General features: G+C 34.6%; 1 protein-coding gene and 2 pseudogenes across 16 annotated transcripts in view; 1 reads left to right on the forward strand and 2 right to left on the reverse strand.

The window, feature by feature from the left end:
* NUMB (NUMB endocytic adaptor protein) overlaps window positions 1-21,939 on the reverse strand; it is a 129,048-nt gene that overhangs the window by 96,625 nt on the left and 10,484 nt on the right. For all 16 annotated transcript variants that reach the window (XM_039883734.1, XM_039883733.1, XM_039883731.1 and 13 more), the window contains one exon: window positions 693-824. The gene's annotated coding sequence lies outside the window, so the exon portion shown is untranslated. Of the gene's footprint in view, window positions 1-692; window positions 825-21,939 lie in introns of those variants that run through there.
* On the reverse strand, window positions 12,596-12,714 carry LOC120619823 (uncharacterized; annotated as a pseudogene).
* Window positions 20,991-21,581, forward strand: LOC120619763 (transmembrane protein 126A-like; annotated as a pseudogene).

Consider the following 21,939-nt stretch of genomic DNA (forward strand, 5'->3'; position numbering starts at 1 on the left):
AGAAAAGAGCAGGGTAACACTATACGACTTACAAAACTAAGTCGAATATGCCATGCAACTTCCCCTTGCTCTCTGGGATGCTCTCTTGGAAACCGGCCACCATGCCGTGAAGAAGCCAAGCAGCCAAAAGGAGAGGTCATGTGTAGGTGTTCTGACTGATGGCCCAGGCTGAGGTCCCTACCAACACCCAGCATTAACCATCAGACACTTGAGTGAGTAAACCTTCAAATGAGTCTAGCTTGCAGCCATTGAGCCACCCCAACCCTTCCAGCTACCCTATGTCACACCACAGGTTAACAGAGACAAGCTGTCCCCACCAAGAGGGTCTTGCCCAAATTGCAGATATATGAGCAAAATAAATAATTGGTATATTTTAAAAGACTAAGTTTGGGGTGGTCTGTTATGCAACAATAGGTAACTAACACAAGCTCATGAATGAATACACTTTGGAAAATGCACAAAAAGAGAAAGAAAAAAATCATGGTAAGTTTCACTACTGTTAACATTTTGACACATATCTTACAATCAAGAAAATGTTTAGCTCCACACACTTAAGATTTCAACTGCTTTGTTTTAACCAGAGTTAAATTTCTAAAGGCAGTCAGCTGTTTGCCTCTAACAAGAAACAGGAAGGAAGAATATTAGCATTCATTCTACTTCTCTTACCATTACTAATTATCTCTTTCACTTACCTGTCCTAAGTAAGGTGTCTGAGGATAGTTGGCCCACCAATATTCCGATCTATGGATGTGGATCAAGATCTTCAGTTGCAACAGCAGCTGCAGGGGCCTTCTTCCCTGGAAGAAGTTGCTTAAGGCCCAAATCTGAAATTTTCAAGGAAAGAAAATGCTAAATATAGACATTCTTGCAATCACTTATACTTCTAACTCTACAACTGAACAGGGGCTGACAGAGTGGGTTAAAATTACATGGAAGTGAATGTACAGACTTCACTAAAAAAGGAGTTGGGTAATGGGGACTCAACTTCTAGCTCTACTTCTTACTATCCATATGATCTTAATTAAAGCACAAACTCTCTGAGCCTAAGTCTCATGTGACAAAGACTGAGAGGAGTGGATCAAAATTTTGGGTTAGGAGTCTGACAGAAGACCTGGATTCTAAACTCAGTTATCATTATGCCTTGCTGTAAGAACTTTGATATTTCTCTGGGCTCAGAAACATCATCTCTAAAAGGCCAGAGTTGTATTAGAGAATGGCTCCTAAAATCTAATCCTCGAACAGGTGACAGCCATGACCAAAAGTGGCTATAAAGTTAACCAAATGTGCTTACTATGAGACTGTCCTTCTTATTTTCTTGGTGTTAAAATGAGATGATGTGACAGACAGTAGTAGTTGTTTTTGAAATACCCTAAAGCAACGGTCTCCAAACCCCCGGCCTTGGACTGGTACCAGTCCATGGCCTATTAGGAACCCAGCCTCACAGCAGGTAAGCCACCAGCAAGCAAGCGAAGCTTCATCTGTCTTTGCAGCCGCTCCCCAACACTAGCATCACCACCTCAGCTCCACCTCAGATCATCAGGCATTAGATTCTCATAGGAGCACAGGTCCCTGGTGCCAAAAGAGTTGGGGACTGCTGCCCTGAAGAGTCAAAATCAAAAGCTGTAACCCTATGTAAATAATCTAAAATTCTTTTTAGAAATTCTAGTGTCTATAAGATTCACACGAGCTCTAAAATTCTTCTACTTCTAACATTCTACATATTCATTCAATACTCAGAATATTTAAAGGCTTATATGGGCCTAAGGAAAAATTAGTTAAAAACTGAAAGACATTAGAAACTTATTTTGTATAGACATCTACTTTCATATAATAATGTTTAAAAATAACCTGCAGAATAAGAACAGCTGAATTTCATTTCCAATAGATGCTCTAACAAAATAATTTCAGATGTAATTTTCAAAATGTATTTTTAGCCAACAATGTGTTTCACTTCATTGCTTCACTGGACTGACTCTAAAACAGGCTATAACGCTTCTGATGTTTTTACTTTCTTTTTTTTGGTTTTTTTTTTTTTTTTAACGCCTACAGCACCTGGTATTCCTAGGTGGTCTCCCATCCAAGTACTAACCAGGCCCAACCCTGCTTAGCTTCTGAGATCAGATGGGAACTTTCAGTTTTAACAGTTGAGCTAAGAGAACTAAACACATACCAAAAAAAAAAGAAACACCCACAGAGAAATAATAAGTGTAGCAAATGCTTTTCAAATATGCCAGAAATTGCATTAGGTATATCACTAGTGAAAACAGTTGATATGTATTTGATCATAATATGCCAATATAATTAAGGCAACATTTATGTTTTGTCCATGATTACATTTCACATATTTCTGCCTGCATTATAGCAAAATAAAGGAAAAAACTCCTTACTATATTGTAACTATTTTCAAGGAAACAATTACTCCAATGATACTAATGAAGGAGCCATAATAAAGTATGGGTGTCAGCAGAAATTTCCCAATATCTTAGGACTGGAGCAAGCTAGGTGCTATATTAAAGATGAAATATGAATATAGAGTATTTCTAAAATAGTACCAGAAAGGAAAAAAATTCTAAATTTCTAAAAACACAACTGGAAACACAAACATTGAGAATTCACAGAATTAAATAAAAGGTTGTTGGTTCTAAGATTTGGCTTGCCAAATTTTCCCTATGGATAAATGCTCAATACCCACTGGACATTTTATACCACCTCCAAGATTAAGAGTCTTCTGCTAACTCTATGAAGATAAATGAACTCCCAGGTTATTTACACTCCAAGTAGCCACCACTGGAGGAACATATCAGAGAAGGACAACTTAAGCACCACATTTAAGCTTTAGTCAGACTTGGAAAACAATGAAATTGTTTTTGACATACTTTGAATTTGACATTGAATTTGACATACTTCCCACACAGAATATGCCTATAGAAAAAAAGTATATTATCTATTTTTTTAGATAGGACTTATTTTTACTTTTTTAAACTAGAATCACTATGCCAGTTAAAGTAAAAACAGAAGAGGAAAACTTCTCAATTACAAATTAAGTCTTACCAGTCAACACGTGACTCTTGGAAATTCTGTTTATCTAACTAGATAGTCACTTTCCTCATATCTGAAGATAGTTGTCTCTTTCACCAACTAGTATCTTTTCAAAGGTTTCAGACCCCTGCACCATCCATCCAAGCTCAATTCAAAAAAACAGGTGTTGATTATGTCCTTAACACCCTCTCTTAATATACGAACATTAACAGCTCTTATAATTTCATTTCACCAAGGCCAAGTGTGATGTGCTACTCACAACTCCAAGCCTGTGCTACATGGCTCCAAACTACTCTTCTCAAAATGGCAGCAGGCTATTTTTTTCTCTTATTATATACTAATTCCTTGCTACTTAAAGTGTGGTTCACAGACTGGTAGCATAGTCATCACCCGGAAGCTTGCAAGAAATGCTGAATCTCAGGCCTTACCTTAGACCTACTGAATCAGAATCTGCATTTTAACAAGATCCTCGGGTGATTCATACACACGGAAAATTTTGAGAGGCACTGACCTAGTTCACTCATTCAGGGTCCCTTCCATGGGCTTTACAGTTCTTCTTTACTTATTTGGCATTTAAGAGACTGGATCCTTTTACTTTTGAGCATTTTAAGGCCCATCAAAGTGAAATGAGGAGACTTTAAATACGATTACCCAGTTTCTTCGCAACCTCCTTGAAAAGAGGGACTTCATTGTATCCTCAAGACCAAAACAGTGCCAGGCAAATATTTGTAAAAGGAACAAAACAGATAAGATACCGGATGTTTGGCTTAAATATTTTGGCTCTTCCATTTGCTATGTAAGCAAATGCTATCTAAAGGAAGGGAAGCAATAAAATATGAGGTCATCGAAATTTACAAAATGAAAAATATGCCACTTTAAATGACTTGATTAAGGTAACAAGGAAAGTTACTATTAAGTTCACAAGGTTCAACATTTTAATCATATCATTATATCATTATTAACATTACATTTTAGGTGAAATGACAATATTTCGTCTACATATACACTATCATCCAAGTGGCTAGTAAACTCAACTGTCCAGAGGAGTTGTGCACTCAGAGCTTAAGGAAGTCTAAATTGCTGGAAAGTATCCGTACATAAAAATTAAAGACCACATAATATGATTAATTTCTTCAAAACCAGAAGAAATAAATGCTTTCAATCCTTATCTAGCTCAAGTTGAAATAGAGGAAAGGAACCAAGGAAAAGAGTGAAAGTACAGAGAAGACAAAAAATCAGGGACCAGAAATAGCAACAGGACAGAGAACAGAACAGTGATTAAAAGTCATCAAAGGTCTTAAAGTGACTTAGAAACTAGAAAGGCAAAAGCGACTACAAAGGCAAAGAGCAAAATACAAATCGAAGTACCATCCACTTCGATAACCTCTAATGACATATAACGCAAGAAATTTTTAGAGCAAATAAATCCTAGAATATCTCCTAAGAGTAGTGTATCATTTCTCTCATCTACCATCTCACTTAAATTAACAAGGAACAAAGAAATACACCCCTAACCCTTAGAGATCAATAAAAAGCAAAAGGTTCAATATGTACTTTTTTTTTTTTATGGCAAATATTGGTCGTTTTCCTTGATCTCTGTGAGATTTTCATTTTTAAAAAAAGGTTAAAATAAGTTTTAATTCCTTATCTACCTTTCACACCTCATTTTTACTATTTACTGTATTAGATTTAGTGCAAAATACAGGTGCAATCAATCCATACACAGATTTCTATTTCAAAAAACCTTTTCTAGAAATCTCTCAGTTATATGCAAAAAACAACATTAAGGTAAGATCAAGGTGGGGCAAGACTTCCAGCAATGGACCAAACTAGAAATAAAATCATAAGCACAAGATGCTCAACTTCACTAGTAGTAACCAAAGAGATGCAAACTGATATCATTTCAGATTGGCACATACTAAAAAGATCAATAGTATTCAGTGTTTTATAACATATGAGGGGAGAATCTGGCAACCCTGTTTACTATTATTCGGACTGTATCTAACAATAGTTTATCAATATAAAAGCTTTTAGGAGAACAAACAGATTTCAAAACATGCCTACCTTTTGACACAACAATCCTACTTCTAAAAAAATTTATAAGTAAATGAATGTGTGCAAATACATATGTACAGAAGAGCTATTATGTATGCTTAGCACAAAGTAGTTCGGTAAATATCTGGTGAATGAATCGCTGCAGTATTGTTTATAACAGCAAAAATTGTTAACAGAAATGTCTACAAATAAACAATGGCATATCCACACATGGCCTGACATCATATAAAGCCATGAAAAATGATAAGGCAAACACACAATGGAATATACAGATGTCAAATTATAATGTACACCTGAAAATTATATAATTGTATTAACCAATGTTACCCCAATAAACATAATTAAAAAATTAAAAATTAAAAAAAATTTAAAATGATAATGCAGAGCTATAATTATTGATTAAAAATACATCTAAATTTATGGATGTTAAAAAAAAGTAAAACATATGGCAGTTCCTCAGAAAAATTAAACATAGAATTACCACATTATTCAGCAATTCCATTTCTGGGCATATACTCAAAAGAATTGAAAAAGCAGAGACTTAAACAAATATCTGTACACCAATGTTCACAAAAGCATTATTCCCAACACACAAAAGATGGAAACAACCCAAGCGTCCATTGACACATTAACAAATAAACAAGAGGTGGTATATCATGCAATGGAATATTATTCAGCCTTAAAAAGCAATGTTCTGACCTGTGCTATAACATGGATGAACCTTAAAGACATTATGCTAAGTAAAATAAAGCCAGACACAAAAGGACAAATATTGTATGATTCCACATGATGTATATGAGATATTCAGAGTAGTCAAATTCAGACATAAAGTAGAATGATGATTGCCATGGACTGGCGGGAAGGGGAGAATGGGGAGTTACTGTTTCATGGGTACAGAGTTTCAGTTTGGAAAGATAAAGTTCTAGAGATGGATAGTGGTGATGGTTGCACAACAATGTGAATGTACATAATGCTACTAAACTATATACTTAATAGTTAAAATGGTAAATTTTATGTTATGTCTATTTTACCAAAATAAAAAAAAAACAATAATGCAAGCCACAATGCAACTTCTAGACTGAAATGAATGTTTGCTAATTTTTAAATCCTATGTTCATAAAAATGAAATTAGGAAAATAAACCACTACCTTGGTTATTCCTGATCCTACTCCTATTATTCAGGACTCCCAACACGAGTCATCAAGAACAAGTGAAAATATTCTCCCCTCCGCCCCGAGTTTCAAAGCATAGTGCCGAAAGTTAGTTTGCATACATATTCTAATAATTAGACACTGAATCGGAGTTAAAACGTGTAGCTTCTTTGCCTACCTTTACAATTAGTTAAGATTAAAGTCAAATAAAGTTCCAGGTAAATCAACTCACTTTTCTTCAGCAAAAAATCATGCTATCTAGCAGAACATAGAATAATGAGGAACTCAAATAAAAGGAAATATCTGAAATATCCGAATATGCACACTAGAAAGTATGCAAAAAACTGAAGAATAAACTATTACGATATGAGCCTTTGAGAATATACAGTTTATGGTCAAAATAAGTAAAAGGGGAGCCAAGTCTGACATCAAAGTAAATATCAAGAATAGAAAGCCCCGACCAATCCCATCCTGCCCCTTGCATCCTCAGAGAATGGTGTGACTCTGGCATGACTCAAAATGTTTAGTTAGGGCATACCTAGGGAATTCATTCCATCAAGGAATGGCAGGTACTAAAGGGCTGAATCCAAATTTAGTCCTACCTGAAACTTCATTGACCTTAAGAACCAGATGTTTCCAGGTGTGGAAGCAGTGCTCCTGCTTAGCTAGGAGCATCACCTCATGGGATGCTGCCCTCTGACACACTCTATAGGTAAAGGAAAGCCAGGTCAACACATCTGCTTTCCAAAGGGAATCAAGACAACTATTTTGAACTGTGAAAATCAACTGTGAAATCATTTAGGTCACAATCAGCACTTAAAGAGAAAGAGAAATAGATGGAAAAGATGAGTGCATCACACATAGTAAGGGTGAATATCGATTTTTATTTTTCTTCCAACTGTGTATGTAGGTGTGGGGATCACTATCAAAAATGTTTAAAATTCACCATTGTAGAGCAATGCTTGCACATGTGCACTTGAAGAAATAAGCAAGAATATGTTTATAATGCCAACAAAATGGAAAACGACAAATGTCCACATTCAGGAGGAAAGATAAATTATGGTAGTCATACAATTAATATATATTTCTGAGAAAATGAACCGCAGTTACACACACACATCGATATGGATGAATCTTTAAAAAATGATGATTAGCTAAAGCAAATAAGAATATATATATGGGGTTCCATTTCTATAGCTAAAAAATAAGCAAAACTAAAGAGTATATTTTTGAAGTGCATACAAGAAGGAAAATACATAAAAGAAAAGGAAGGGAATAATAAATAAAACCAAAACAAAAATTTGAATATTTTTATCCCTAGTGGAGAGACAGGTGAATGGAAATCAAAGAGAAATGTACCAGCAATATTGGTAATGTTCTATTTCTTAAGCTGGGTGATGAGTTCACAGGTGTTGGTTTTATTACATACTTCACTACTTACATATACAGTACCATATTCTTGTCTACATATCAAGTACTTGACAATGAGAAGGGAATACAGTAAAGGAAGGAAGAGAAAAAGGAGAGGGAAGGGAAAGAAAGGGAAGAAGAGAAAAAGGATAGACACCTGTAAGGTAGTCAACATGGACCTTCTCTCTCTCCCTGGAAAAGCAACACAGACTTCCATTAAATACAAGCTCCATCCTGAAACCCTACTAAAAAAAAGTTTGTCTTAAGAGCATAAACCTGAAACGCAAGCAGGTAACTTACCTATCTTCGGTTTAAAAAAATTAAGATATGCTTAATAAAAAGAAAAATAATTTTTAATAAAATAGTTAATACGTAAATGCTCAAGTATAACCATCCTAGAATTCATATTATTAAGGACATAGACACTTGCACCTATACATAGAAATGCCATGAATGAGACAGATACAAATGTACACTGACACAGAGTTGTATAGGAAAATCAGATACTATAAGGGGCAATGCCACTGGTAACATGATTTTCTGAAACAGTGAACAAGTCTTATAAAAGTTCTGAACAAAACAAAACCAAGTACAATTTGCACTGAGTAAGCAGTTGCATTCCTGGAAAATTTAGTGTCTTTTAAAACCATGCAAAAAATGCTTTGTGTTTAAATGTAAAACAGAATTAGAATCAGATAAGTACAAACAGGTTTTTCATCTACAACAAGGTCTGGGGAATGTTCAAACATCATGCAGAACTGTCTCATACCTTGTGGGATGTATGGAATTCCTGGCTCCTGCTTATTGAATGCCAATGCTGCAACCACTCCGACCTAATCATTGTGGATAATAAAAGTGCACCCTCAAAGATCCAAACAACTTATAGGCGGGAACTGACCCCATTAAGAACCAGTGACTTCAAGAAAAGCTAGATCCCAGCATGGCCTCCAGAAAGCCCTTATTTTCATAACACTGTGAAGCAGGGTGTAATGATAAAGCCTAACCAATTCCTAACTTTGGCAAAGGAGGAATCCTCATACAGTAAAGAAATTTATTATTAAGGAAAGTATAAAGGCAGATAAAAACTTAAGGATATTCACCCTAAATGAAAATGACACATCAAACCAAATGTCGGCAGTCTTTTAACCCAAATGATGACAGTCTTTGAAAACAGTGTTATTTTGCTAAAATACAACAAATGTACCAAATGAAAAACACTATAATACTCAAAAGAGTATGTAATAGTTTACAAAGTATTTTTATTTAATTTTAATCAGTTAATTGTAAACTTTAATTGCTATGCTTTAATTGCTTTGTAGCAATTCTGTAAGACAGATATCATTATTCTTTTCATATTATTTATAAGGGGAACAATCTCAAAAACGTCCAAGCCACAGAGCTAATAAACTGACATAGGGCTTCAAGCCCTGATTTCAAATCCTGTTTTCTTTCCACCAAACTACACTGCTTCACTAAGATCCAACGTGGCAAACAGATAAAAGGAAGCTCATTGGTCAATACAACAGAAGCATTAATGGCAAAAGATTAAAGCCTCTTGATCTGTTTTGATATGACAGTTGTACTACATATATCAGTTATTTCTCAACATGAAAATTTTTTTAAATGTTGACGCTTTCGTATCTCATACTGAAAAAGAGAAAAAGAAAACTATTGGAAAAGGAAAAAGTAAAATTTTAGCAGTTACTATGACATATAGTGTCTAATTACTTCCTCATACTAGAAAAGAAAAAAGAAAAGAGAGGAGAGAGAGAGAGAGAGAGAGAGAAAGAGAGAGAGAGACAGACACAGAGAGAGAGACAGACACACACACACACACACACACACACACGTTTCAGCTTGGGGAGAAATGCATAACAATTAAGAACTTTATAAAACCTTGTATCAAAGTGCCTGTAACAGTCACTATATGGGTCCTCTCAGAAACACTTATCTGAAAATGGCTACATGATGGGTTGGCATATTGAGTTAGTTCTCATTCGTGACTGACTGACTGACTGACTGACTGGTAGATTAACTTTGAAACCCTAAATGGTACTGTGCCATGCCTCTTACTTGATAATACATTTTCGTGGTTCCAAACACCTATATGCACACAACAGTTCATGATATAAGACAAAAATAAAAGCAGAGACATACTCAGGGCTTGATATAAGAAGAAAAAGGAAGTAATATGTCTTATTATTTCAACTGAAGAAAAAAGGAAGCAAGATCATTTATCAGCAAGCACAATCTTCTTAGACACATCTCTAAAGAGCAGGATAATACCTTAGGCTTCCCTAAAAAATAGTAGTAGATGATAATCTACACGACTCATGCCTCCACTAATTCAAACCCCAAATCCAAGAATAATTTGACGTTTCTATTTTAAAAGGAAAAAGTTTTTTAATTTATGCTTCTAAATTCATAAGGAAAGTTTAACTCACCAGAGTGAAGGCTTTAGAAGTTATAATACGCAAGCATGTTAGTTATAACTTAAACACACAAGTTAGAAGTCTTTCTTTAAATATTTTATTCCTCCTCCTGATTCTTCTTTCCAAAGAGGGCCTTTACCTCGACCATAACTATGGTTGTCTAAGCCAAGACCTCTCTCTCAAACACCATCTTATTTCCTCCCTTATGCACACTATAACATTCCTTTTTCCTGACTTAAAATTCACTCCACTACAACTTCCATATCTGTATACATACTGCACTAACTTTTTTGATTAGTAGCTAATAGAAAAGTATATGCAATAGAGCTTAAAAGAATATCAATTACCTGAATATTTCTAATACAACAAATACAAAGAATAAAGCACTTCAGCATTTCATTATATTGAAAAAAAATTTGCAGTTCATCCTGAAAAACCTCCAATTAAGACCATTAAGACAGAGATTAAAATTAGATTTAAATGTCAAACCCCAAAGCCTCAAAACACGCCATAATGCCCAGACACATCTGCAGAAATTTCAAATACTGATTGACAAGTGTTTGGGATACACACACATTCTAAACAAAGAAGGAATTACAGGACTCACTTGAAAATATAATAGCCACTCTCTCTATATGTCTATATATACATCACTTACTATGACAGCAGTGTTCTGAAAATATAAATACAAGTGCATATATAATTTCATTTCATAAGCACAAAGGAACACCAAGAGGTAGTAGCTATAATTCCAATTTTAAATATGAGAAACCATAGCTTTGAAAGATTAAAATGGCTCTAGTCAAGATAGTGCAGTATATTCACCCAAATAATAATTAATATATAAATGTATCAAATATATAAATAAAAAATGCATAGCTGCCTCAAAAAATAATATAAATAGTGATAGGGAACATAAATGCAAAATGGTAAGCAGTGCTGAAGCCAGGAGCCTACTGGGCTCCTTGTCCAGAAACAGGCAGTGGCAGCTGGGAGTTTGGCTTCCCTGGAGTACAGGGACTAAAAGTGCTCCATGTAAGACAGAGGAACTATTGGAGGGTAGGGCTCCCTTACAGAGAAAGCGACTTGCCAGTTCTGCTGGGGGCTATGACTTATAGGCAATAACTCCCAGGAAGGTTGCAGGCCAAAGAGACAGCTTTTAAAACCAAGAAAGAAACCAGGCCACCTGCTAGCTCTGTGATTCGTCTGCCATACCTACAATACCACCAAAATCTCTGAGATATTGAGGCAGGAACCGTGAGATATTGAGGCAGGAACCGTAAGCCTTGTTCTAGAATTGGTGTCCAGAGGCACACATAAAACTATTATACACAGAGGGACAGTAAAAGTTAACTGAGCCTCAAGGATAGAAGACAACTAAAGTTGCTATTACATTCTGAATGGCATTCCAGTTTCCATTTCCTGAAGGGGTAGCTATTAAGACTGTTTCCAGTGCATCCTCACAACAGACTCTGTATTTACAAGATAAATCCTCATTACTTAAGGTAACCTAAGTGCTCCACATAAGACAGAGGAACTATTTTTAAACCTTTTCTACCTTCCCAAAAAAACCAATAATCATGATAACCTGAAAGATTTTTTTTTTAAATGCAATCAAGTTACAAAAACGTATTTCTAACTGGTAGCCTCTGACAACTTCAAAACTAAGTATCTAGTTTCTCAGAGTCAAAGAAGAAAATGTCTTTATAACGAACCTTGTTGACTATCTAAGCAAAATTTATGTAGGATCTTTCAAATTCAGCCTTCCTATTATCAACCAGACACAGGACTTTCCTACCACCAGGAAGGGAGTGGTTTCCAGCTTTAGCATGACACAAGTGAAAGATTCTGAAAAGGAATTAAAAATAATCCTGAAATAACTCAGAATAAAAAGTGTGTTTTAGTAAAACAAGAATCAAATTAGTAATCCAACCCTTAAATTCTAGACCTACCTCTTCCACTGACTAGCTGTGTGACTTTTAGCTAACCTAACCTAGTCTTCAAGTTCTTTATCTACAAAACAAGGACACTTTATAAAGTCTCATGGGCTCTACTAATTCTAACATGACATTCTTTTAAACATATGATAAGAATGTTTGCTAAATGAAAACAAACTCAGCACTTACATGTTTTCTAGAGCTTCAAAGAACTTTATAAATGATAATGATCCTTGTCTACCACTCTTCTCTCCTCCCCCCAAAAAATCACATAAGCAAAATCTGAAAACAAAACATTTTCTTAAGTTTTCCAAAGTACTTTTTAATATGGTAATGTATATCCTAGAACTTTGATTGGATTATATATACATAGATATACACACACACACACACACACACACAATATCATCATCATTATTATAGACACACACACATATATATGTATATATATGTGTGTGTGTGTATATATATATATATATATTTTTTTTTTTTAAGCAAGACCACCCTTGGTTGACCTCACAGATTGCAAGGACCTTGTCTGTTTACAATCCTTTATTTTTTTTATTTTTTACACTGACAGCACCTGGTCTTCCTAGGTGGTCTCCCATCCAAGTACTAACCAGGTCCAACTCTGCTTAGTTTCCGAGATCAGACGGGATCGGGCTTGTTCAGGGTAGCATGGCCGTAGACAGATTGAGGTATAATTTATACATACTAAAATTCATCTTTAAGTGTACATTTCTGAGTTTGAAAAACACATACAGTCGTGTAACCACCACGACAAGAAACAGAACAGACGCAGACAACAGACAACACCCAAAAAAATACTCTCATGCCCTTTGTAGTCAAACCATTCCTACTCCTGGCAACTATTTGTCAGTTTTCTGGCCCTTTAGTTTTGTTCATAAATATCATTAAAATGGAATCAGCCAGTATACATGGCCTTTTGAGACTGGCTTCACTTAGCATAATGCAGCCGACATCCATATCCACGTTACTGCATGCACTGACATAGTATTCCACTGTGTATATATATGTACCAAAGTTTATCAGTTCACCAGTTCAATATATAGGGGTGTGCTTCCAGTTTTTGGCATTAGTATACATTTCTGTGTATGACTATAAGTTTTTATTCCGCTTGAGTTAAATATCTAGGAGTGGAACTATTGGATCATTACGGTAAATGTATATTTACCTGTTTACAAGAATCTGCCAAACCGTTTTACAAAAAGACTGTACCGACAATAAGTTTTTTAATGGTTTTGAGGAAAAATAAGTTTTGGTCTTGTCACAATTTCACAGAAAGTGCCTAAACAGATCCAGATATTTTCAGAGAAAATTATTTTCCTGTGTCCTATTCATAGAAAGTAGAAGTTAACAAAGGAAGTTAGACTTTAAAGATAATAGACTTTAAAATATGTCATTTGAAATCACACTCATAAGCTCTACAGGCCACCAGGTGGGCGGGGAGATGGAGGATGGGTGTGTGTGGTGTGTGTGTGTGTGTGTGTGTGTGTTTCAATCCATTTGGCTAGAATGTGGGTTTAAACTGCCTATGTAGAAGAAGAGATTCCAAGTGGTTAAGTCTGTACAAATTCTGGTCTTCGGACATAAATGAAAAGCAAGCAGAAAGAAAGACATATAATAAAAGATTATCTTTCCAACTCACTTGTAAAGATAATTCTTAGCTCTTAATGAGACCAGTATTTATGAAACCTGCCACTTTCACTTTCTTGTTTATCCAGTTTAGATTTCACAGTTCATCAATACAATGACTCCTCACAGGCAATTCAATGTTTCTCATGACACTCTCCTAGCAAAACTCCAGCTAACCTTCTCCATGACTGCAAAAGAGCAGTAGAGTTCTGAAGAAAATAAGATATCCACACAGACTGATTATTCTAGTAAATTCACAATTAACAACCTCAACCACAGCAATATTACTCTAAAGCTCCCTATAGTGGCTGCTTTATACCTTGTCCTCAACCCTAAACCATTATATCCTATATTTATATATTTTTTAAAGTATCCGATCATTCCCTAAACAGCTATGCTCCACCTCCTCCCCCATTTCTCAGTTACCCTTTATAGCCACACTTCTCAAAAAAGTATCAACTCTGCCTCTAATTTCTAACCCTCATTTCCTATTCAACATACTCCAAACTGGTCCACCTCCACAAGTTCATTGAAACTGCCCCATAAACAGACTTAAATAGATGGCACACTTAAAAGGATGAATGAAAAGAGCTTAATGGAGAATCTATTTACAAAGGTGTGGACAGAATTAAGGTAACATATATATTTTTATTTTAAATGTACTATTATTTTCATCACATATTCTCAAGTGGCAATTTGCCTGTGTATTTATTTATCTTCTTATTGTGCCTCTCCTTCCACCACACTCCATAAGGGCAAAGATTATTAATTCAATTCAGACACCACTGAGGACCCACTACATGCAAGGAACTATGATAGGCAACTGTGAGAGTTACAAAGAATGTTACAGTGGCAAGAATCCTGTTCCCAGTATGTATATAATCTATTTAGGAAGAAAAATGTATACTTAACTATAATGCAAAGCAGACAATATGCCATATATGGAATAAAAAATACAGATAAAGTTAGAGAAAGTGATGAATAAGAAAGACTTCATGTAAGAAGATGGTTATATTACCACTTGAAAGGAAAACAAAGAAAAAGCATTCAAAGCAGATCAAACAGCCTTAACAGAAAGACAAAAAGGGAAAAAGTAAAGGGCATATTGGGAGAGCACAGAGGAACTGTAGAGCTCTACTGCAATGTTTGATGACGTTAGCAAATAGGAAACAAATTTCTCAGTGAGTGTGATATAGAACTTAACTTTACAAACTGTAAATGAAAATATGAAATATTTTCAAGTAAGTAAAAACTAATATCTTTTCCAAGTCTAAACTCCAAATAATGGAGCTCATATAGACTAGTTTTAAAGTAAAAGATGCTCATTAAAAGCAAGTTTCATCAATTTCATGTGGAATTTATCATGACTTTTAAGGTGGTTTTAAACTATCAGTCTAAACAACAATTTTTCAAAAATCCTACTTATTCTTTCCAAATTTTTAATCCAAAGGTAATATTTTCAACAACATGGACTGACCTATAGGGTATTATGTTAAGCGAAAGAAGTTGGAGAAGATAGAAGGACAAATGCCATACGATTTTACTTCTTTGAGGAAGCTAAAACAAAACAAAATAGAAACGGACATATACAGCAAGCTGATGGTTGTTGAAGGACGGGGTGGGGGATGGGAATAAAAAATGGAGGGACAAAAAAAGAAAGAAACTAGAGTATAGAGCAATAAAATCCACTTTGCATGATGAAATTAAAAAATACCTAACTATTAAAATAATAAATTTACACTCATGTATCACTTTATCTTCCAACACAAATTTCAAAGTAATTTAACATTTCCAAAAGGAAAAGCTAAGTATTTTAGCAGTATTCTCAAAAGAGTCATAGTATTACTGGTAATAACTTATAACACTTTGTTATCCATAAACCTTTATAGAGTCTAATTGACAATTGTTTATATATTCATTCAATAAGAATGTATTGATTACCAATCAAATACCCAGAGAGTCTATGCAGTACTAGAGTACTATACACAAAATCACAGAATTTTAAAGGTTAAAAGAAACTTACAAGAATAATCAATATAATTCTACAGAATAACAAAGTGAGGGGATAGGGCCTTACCATACCAGATATTTAAGTTTATTACAAAGCTACAGTAAATAAAGACAGTGTAGCAACAGCTCAGGGACAGGCAAATAGAGCATAAAAACAGGCCCGTATGTATACAGAAATGTGACTTATGACTTAAGATCCTCACTGAAGATCAGTGAGGAATGGATGCTACTCAGTAAATGGTGTTGGTATTCTCCATATGAAAAAGTTGAATTATATTCCTTATTCACTAGAGTTTTTAGAATAATTTAACTATTTCAGCATCAAAAAAAAAAAATTTTAAAGATCATCCAGTCCAATACCATCACTTTATAAAAGAAGAAACAATTTACCCCAAAGACTTAAAACTCATATCCGAGAAGATATTTGCACAACAATGTTCATAGCAGCATTATGCACAGTGGCCAGGACATGGAAGCAACTGAAGTGTCCTATGATAGATAGATGATTGGCTAAAGAAGCTATGGTACATACATACAATGGAATATTACTCAGCCATAAGAAGAGATGAAATACTGCCATTTGCAACAACAGGGATGGACCTTGAGATAATCATGCTAATTAAATAAGCCAGACAGAAAAAGTTGAAAATCACATGATATCACTTATATGTGGGATATAAACCTAAAAGCAACAAATGAGCAGGATAAACAAACAGAGACTCATGGACAATAGACTAGTGGTTACCAGAGGATAGGTGACAGTGGGGAGGCAGATGGGGTAAAAGGGGTCAAATATGTGGTGACAGAAAGAAATCTAACTATAGGTAGTTAACACACAATACAATATATATGCGTCTTACTGCTGAATTGTACACCTCAAACTTACTGGATTTCGTTAACCAATGTCACAATAAAAAAAAAATAAAGAAATAAAAATAGCTAAATAAAAAATAAAAATAAATAAAAATAAGATTTAAAAAAAGAAGAAACAAAGATCTGGAGAAGTTAAAACATTTAGGCAAATCACAGTGCAGCAGCACAGGAATTAAACTCATATCTCATGACATATTTATTCAAGAATTTACATTCTCTCATTCGATACACACAAAATGCTTCCCATCCACCCCAACTTCTTTAGGGTATCCACAATATCAACAATGACACCAAAGTAGAAGCGGAGGGAGCCACAAAAGGTGTGGTAAAGGAAAAAGCCAATACATACATTCATTTCCTTCTATCCTCGAACCTTCTTTCAAGGAAATTGGCCAAAAATCCTAGCCCTCCCCTCAAAGATGAATCTTATCTAAACCCAAACTAATGACAAAGATGAGTTCCATGGTTTCACTATGCAGGAGATTCCAAAAGACAGAAGAGAATTTTAAGAACTGTGATTCTTGTATCAACACATCATAAATATCTATGAATATCAAGTATTTAGGTAGTTCTATTATTAGGCCCAACATTTTTCAGGCACATATTCCATCGATCTCAAATCTCACTCTTTCCAAAGGATGTTAAACATTTACACTTAGAGATTTTCACAAAGACCAGTTAAACAAACACTGCTGAAAACTGAAAGTAGCAGCTCCAATTCCAGCACTCACTTCAGGTATAGAGAGAAATGACATCTTCTCTAGGAAAGCACTCAATCTCAGGTTACTAGGGTTGTTCACCATTTGTTAATTCAAATAAAACTTTCCTTCCATAAATCACCCCCTGGGATACATGACAGGAATTCTGATAGCGAAGGGAGAGAAACTGGTGGAGAGCCTATTTGCAAACTTAGAAATCCCAATTTAAACTTTGGCCACCACTACGAGACAATGTTATGCTCTGTAAAAACGCAAAATTGATTGCATTTAATTTAATCACTTTAGCATTGAGGGGTAAGAGTGTGAGCTCTTACTGGAGCCAGACTATCTATGTTCGAATCCCAGTCTACCACTTTCTCTATGATTTGGGGCAAATTCCTCAACTGGAAAATGAAGATAACAATAGTACCCACCCTCATAGAGGTTATTGTGAGGATTAAATTAGTGCATGTAAAGCCCTGAGAACATGCCTGGAATATAGCGTTAGCTGCCGCTAGTATTATTATTACCTAATACCCTTACTAGACTATCAGTTCTCACGTATGGCTCAAACACACAATAGTTTACTAGCCAGATGATGAGATTTTAATGATCCTGAATCAATGATTCAATGGACCAAATTAAAAAAGAGCTCTACAAAACACCGCCTGAAGTTTTTCTTTTGAATCATTTACTCCTCAAAGTTCTGACAAATATTAATCAACAGCAAATGTTTACTTAACTCCAAGAAATCTATATGAATTATCGCTGATATGGAACTTTAAAAAATCTTATACTTGAAGTGTTTTTCATTTTACTTTTAATTACAAATCAATCTCTGATCTTACAAATCAGATTAATAAATCTAGATCCATATGTAGTAATAAAACACACTAAACCTTTTATTAAGACACTTATTATCAATCGGTAAATTTGCCATTGTAAAAGATGTCAACAACAAAAAAGAATAAGTGCTCAACATCTTTAAACACCTGGAAAATGTAAGCTAAAACCATTCTAAGATATCACTTTATGCCCACTAGAATGGATAAAAACCAGAGACTAACAACCCAAGTAAGGGGCGAAGATCTGGAGCAAATGGATTTCGCACGCTGCTAATGGAGAATCACTTGGCAATTTCTTATAAAGTTAAACATTCACCTACCCTGTGACCCAACAATTTCACTCCTAGGTATTCAACCAAGAGAAATGAAACCTATGTTCACAAAAAAAAAACTTGTACAAGAATGTTTATAGCAGCCTTATTCATAACAGGCAAAAAACGAAAATAATGCAAATGTCTATCAATAAAATAGAAAAACAAAGCATGGTATATCCTGCTACTGTGGAATACTGTGCTACCTAGGAAGTTACCTGTTGTTTATAATAATGGTTTGAATTTACTATTCAACGAGAATATCCTATTTATATTTTCTTCAAATTGTCTCATTTTAAAATGCACTTAAAAAATCTTTAAAGATAATTTCTATTCTGAAAATAAAAATATTTTTTGTTCAGTAACTCATTTGTTTTCTTGCCACAATAAAAACTTTTTTTAAATGGTGCTTTTAAAAGGCAAATAAATCCCAGGGTTTATTAAGTGATACTCCTATAGAATCTCTTCGATGTATTTACACATTTTTTTCTTATGCATTCTTAGTGCATGTTCTTCCTGAGTAAAGTGTTTTCTCCAGAAATTACTAATGTATAGAAAGAAGACTGGCTTAAAATTGCTACTGTGATGGAAAGAGTCTTAGGGAGATACAACTGGAACTTGAGGCAAACCGAACACTTAAACTGTGGTTTAGAGATTATCTTAATGGCATTGTATTTAAAAGTACATACTACTGTTATAATTTTCTACTGATTATGGTTTCCTTAATAAACGTAAAGGAAATAAATAAAATAAAATGAATCTCAAAAACATGTTAAGCAAAAGAAGCCAGATAAAAAGGGGTATGGTAGACCCCCTTAGCCATGGTTTTGCTTTCCATGGTTTCAGCTTGCCCATGGTAAACCACAGACCAAAAATATTAAATTTTCCCAACCCCTGACATCATCTGCTCCTGACATCCAATCACCTACATCATCATGGCTCAGTGATCCTGGATCATCTGAAGATGATCATCCTTCTGCCTATAAAAATTAATAAAGTGAAACCTCACGATTACTAAAGTAGAAATCTCAGTAGACTTCAGAAGAAGTCTACTAAAGGGAAACTTCCTGACTCTGGAGTCAGGAGGCCAGAAGGGGGAGCTGTCAAATTTTACCACTAGAGGTCCATTACAGGAAGAATTGTCAATTACAGACCCGACAAGGAATCATAACAAGCCCCAACAGGAAAGATGTACATTGCATTTCCCACAAGAAATCAACTACCCCAGAAACTAAACCAATGAGAAACTGTCATCACCGTGAACTCCTGCTTTTCTCCAATGACCTTTCATTCAAAACAACCCCTCCCAATTTCCTCCTTTTTCTCTATAAAATAGTCCTCTCCTTTGTTTCTTGGGCTTGCCTATGGCTTTTGCTATAATTTGTCCCAAACTGCAATTCTTTGCTGTGCCCAAATGAATCCATTTTGTTGGTAAAATAACTTTTATTTTTAAGGTCAACATGACATATTATCAGAAGGTCAACGGTAGCTTAATGCTACGTCACCATGACTAAGTCATTCTCCTAACTTCGTCTCGTCACTTGGCATTTTATCATGTTGTATCAACACTAGATGGGTGAGTATGGTACAGTAAGATATTTTGAGAGAGAGAGAACCACATTCACATTACTTTTATTATAGTACATTGCTATAATTGTTCTATTTTACTTAAATCTCACATCAAAGATGAGTATAGTATGATAAAATATTGAGATACCACATTGACATAGCTTTTATTACAGTATATTGTCATAATTGTTCTATTTTATTATTGTTGTTAATCTCTTATGGTGCCTACTTTATAAATTAACTTTATCATAGAAAAAAAACAGTACATATAGGGTTTGAATTATCTTGGTTTCAGGGATCCACTGGGAGTCTTGGAATGTATCCCCCATAGATATGGGAGAACTACTGTACATATGGTAGTATTCCATTTACAAAATTCAAGAACAGACAAAATTTAAAAGTAGTTGCAGGGAAGGGAGGGTAAAATTAAATTGAAAGGGACATGAAACAACTTTTTGCTGATCATGTATATAAGTCACAGCTTTGAATTTTATCCATCCCTAGATTCCATGTAAAAAATTAGCATCCACTAAAAAAAAAAAAAAAAAAAGAAATGAACAAAGAATAGGAACATAACTTCACTTAAATACTGAAAGGTTAATAATCATATTTAAAATGTTCCACTAGTGATCAAATAAATACAAATTTCAGAAAGCAGATATTTTCTCCTGATCAAATTTGCAAACATTTTTAAATAACACTGCTGGCGAAGGTATATATCTCAATCTCATACCTTGCTAATGGTAATGCAAATTGGCACAACCTTTCTAGAAAGCAATTGTGCAATATTTTGCTCTCTTAAGAGCCCTAAGAAATGTATACCTTGACTTGATAATTCCACTTACAGGAATCTATCTTAAGAACATAGAAATGTGGGGGCAGAGTCATGTGTTAGCCAAAGATGGCTGTGCTCAGGTGAGTTGAGCAAAGGTTGCAGTGAGCCTTAGCAGCTGAGGAAAAATAGAGGAAGCACCAACTGCTGGTAGGAGAGCAAAAGGCTCAAGATGGAAAATCACGAACCAGATGATACTGTCAAGAAAAACCAATTCTTTGATATCATGTCATTATTTTTATTAACCAGAAAACCTAACCAACTTCCGAAGCAGAAAGAGATCTACTTGAACATGGATCTACATGTATTGGACTTAATGCTGCCTCTGTGGCCTAATAGTTAAGTCTTTTATGGTGCATCTTAAATGTGGCACATATAGCTGCAGGCTTACCAATGGCAGTGAACCCATTTTTGACAGCGAACATCTTACAAAGGTTTTGTAAATTTACCAGTGAATACACGTGATTTGAATTGTGAAACCTGTACCTTAATACAGGGTAAATTGGTTGCTCTTGTTTTTCGTGGTCCGGATCCTGTTTTCTTGGCTATTACTGTGAATGGTGGTGGCCTAGCAACCAGGTATGCCTTAGCCCTGCTACCAGAGAAAGGAAACACCTTAACCTACTGGATCAGAATTTCTAAGCCCGTCTTTAGTAAAACATAATTTCCCTTTTTGCTCCAGACTGGATTTGCAGCATACCTTGCTTCTAGACAATATAAACTACTTATACAAAAGGCTCTTCAACTACCTGATCTAGCCTAGAAATTCAGTGATTGTTAAGCAAATGTGTATACAAAAATAAAATTATTGAAATTATTATAATTTTTTAAAAAGAATACAGAAATGTGAATAAAGATTTGTGTTTAGCAATATTTGCTCATTTTGTTTATAATAATTGGAAATTTATTAATCTAAGTGTGAATGATATGAAAATTGGTTGCATAAATGATGATATATCCATTAATGAAATATTCACCATTTTTAACTGTTTTCAAATAATTGTAATATTAGAATGTATCTTTTAAAAAAGCAGGCTCCAAAATTATATATATAGTAAAAATACACATGAATAAAAAACAGAGACAATAAATGTGGATGTAATTAAAAATTATAAGTAGGT

This window comes from Pteropus medius, unplaced genomic scaffold, assembly GCF_902729225.1.
Source record: "Pteropus medius unplaced genomic scaffold, Ma_sr-lr_union100, whole genome shotgun sequence".
Taxonomy (NCBI): domain Eukaryota; kingdom Metazoa; phylum Chordata; class Mammalia; order Chiroptera; family Pteropodidae; genus Pteropus; species Pteropus medius.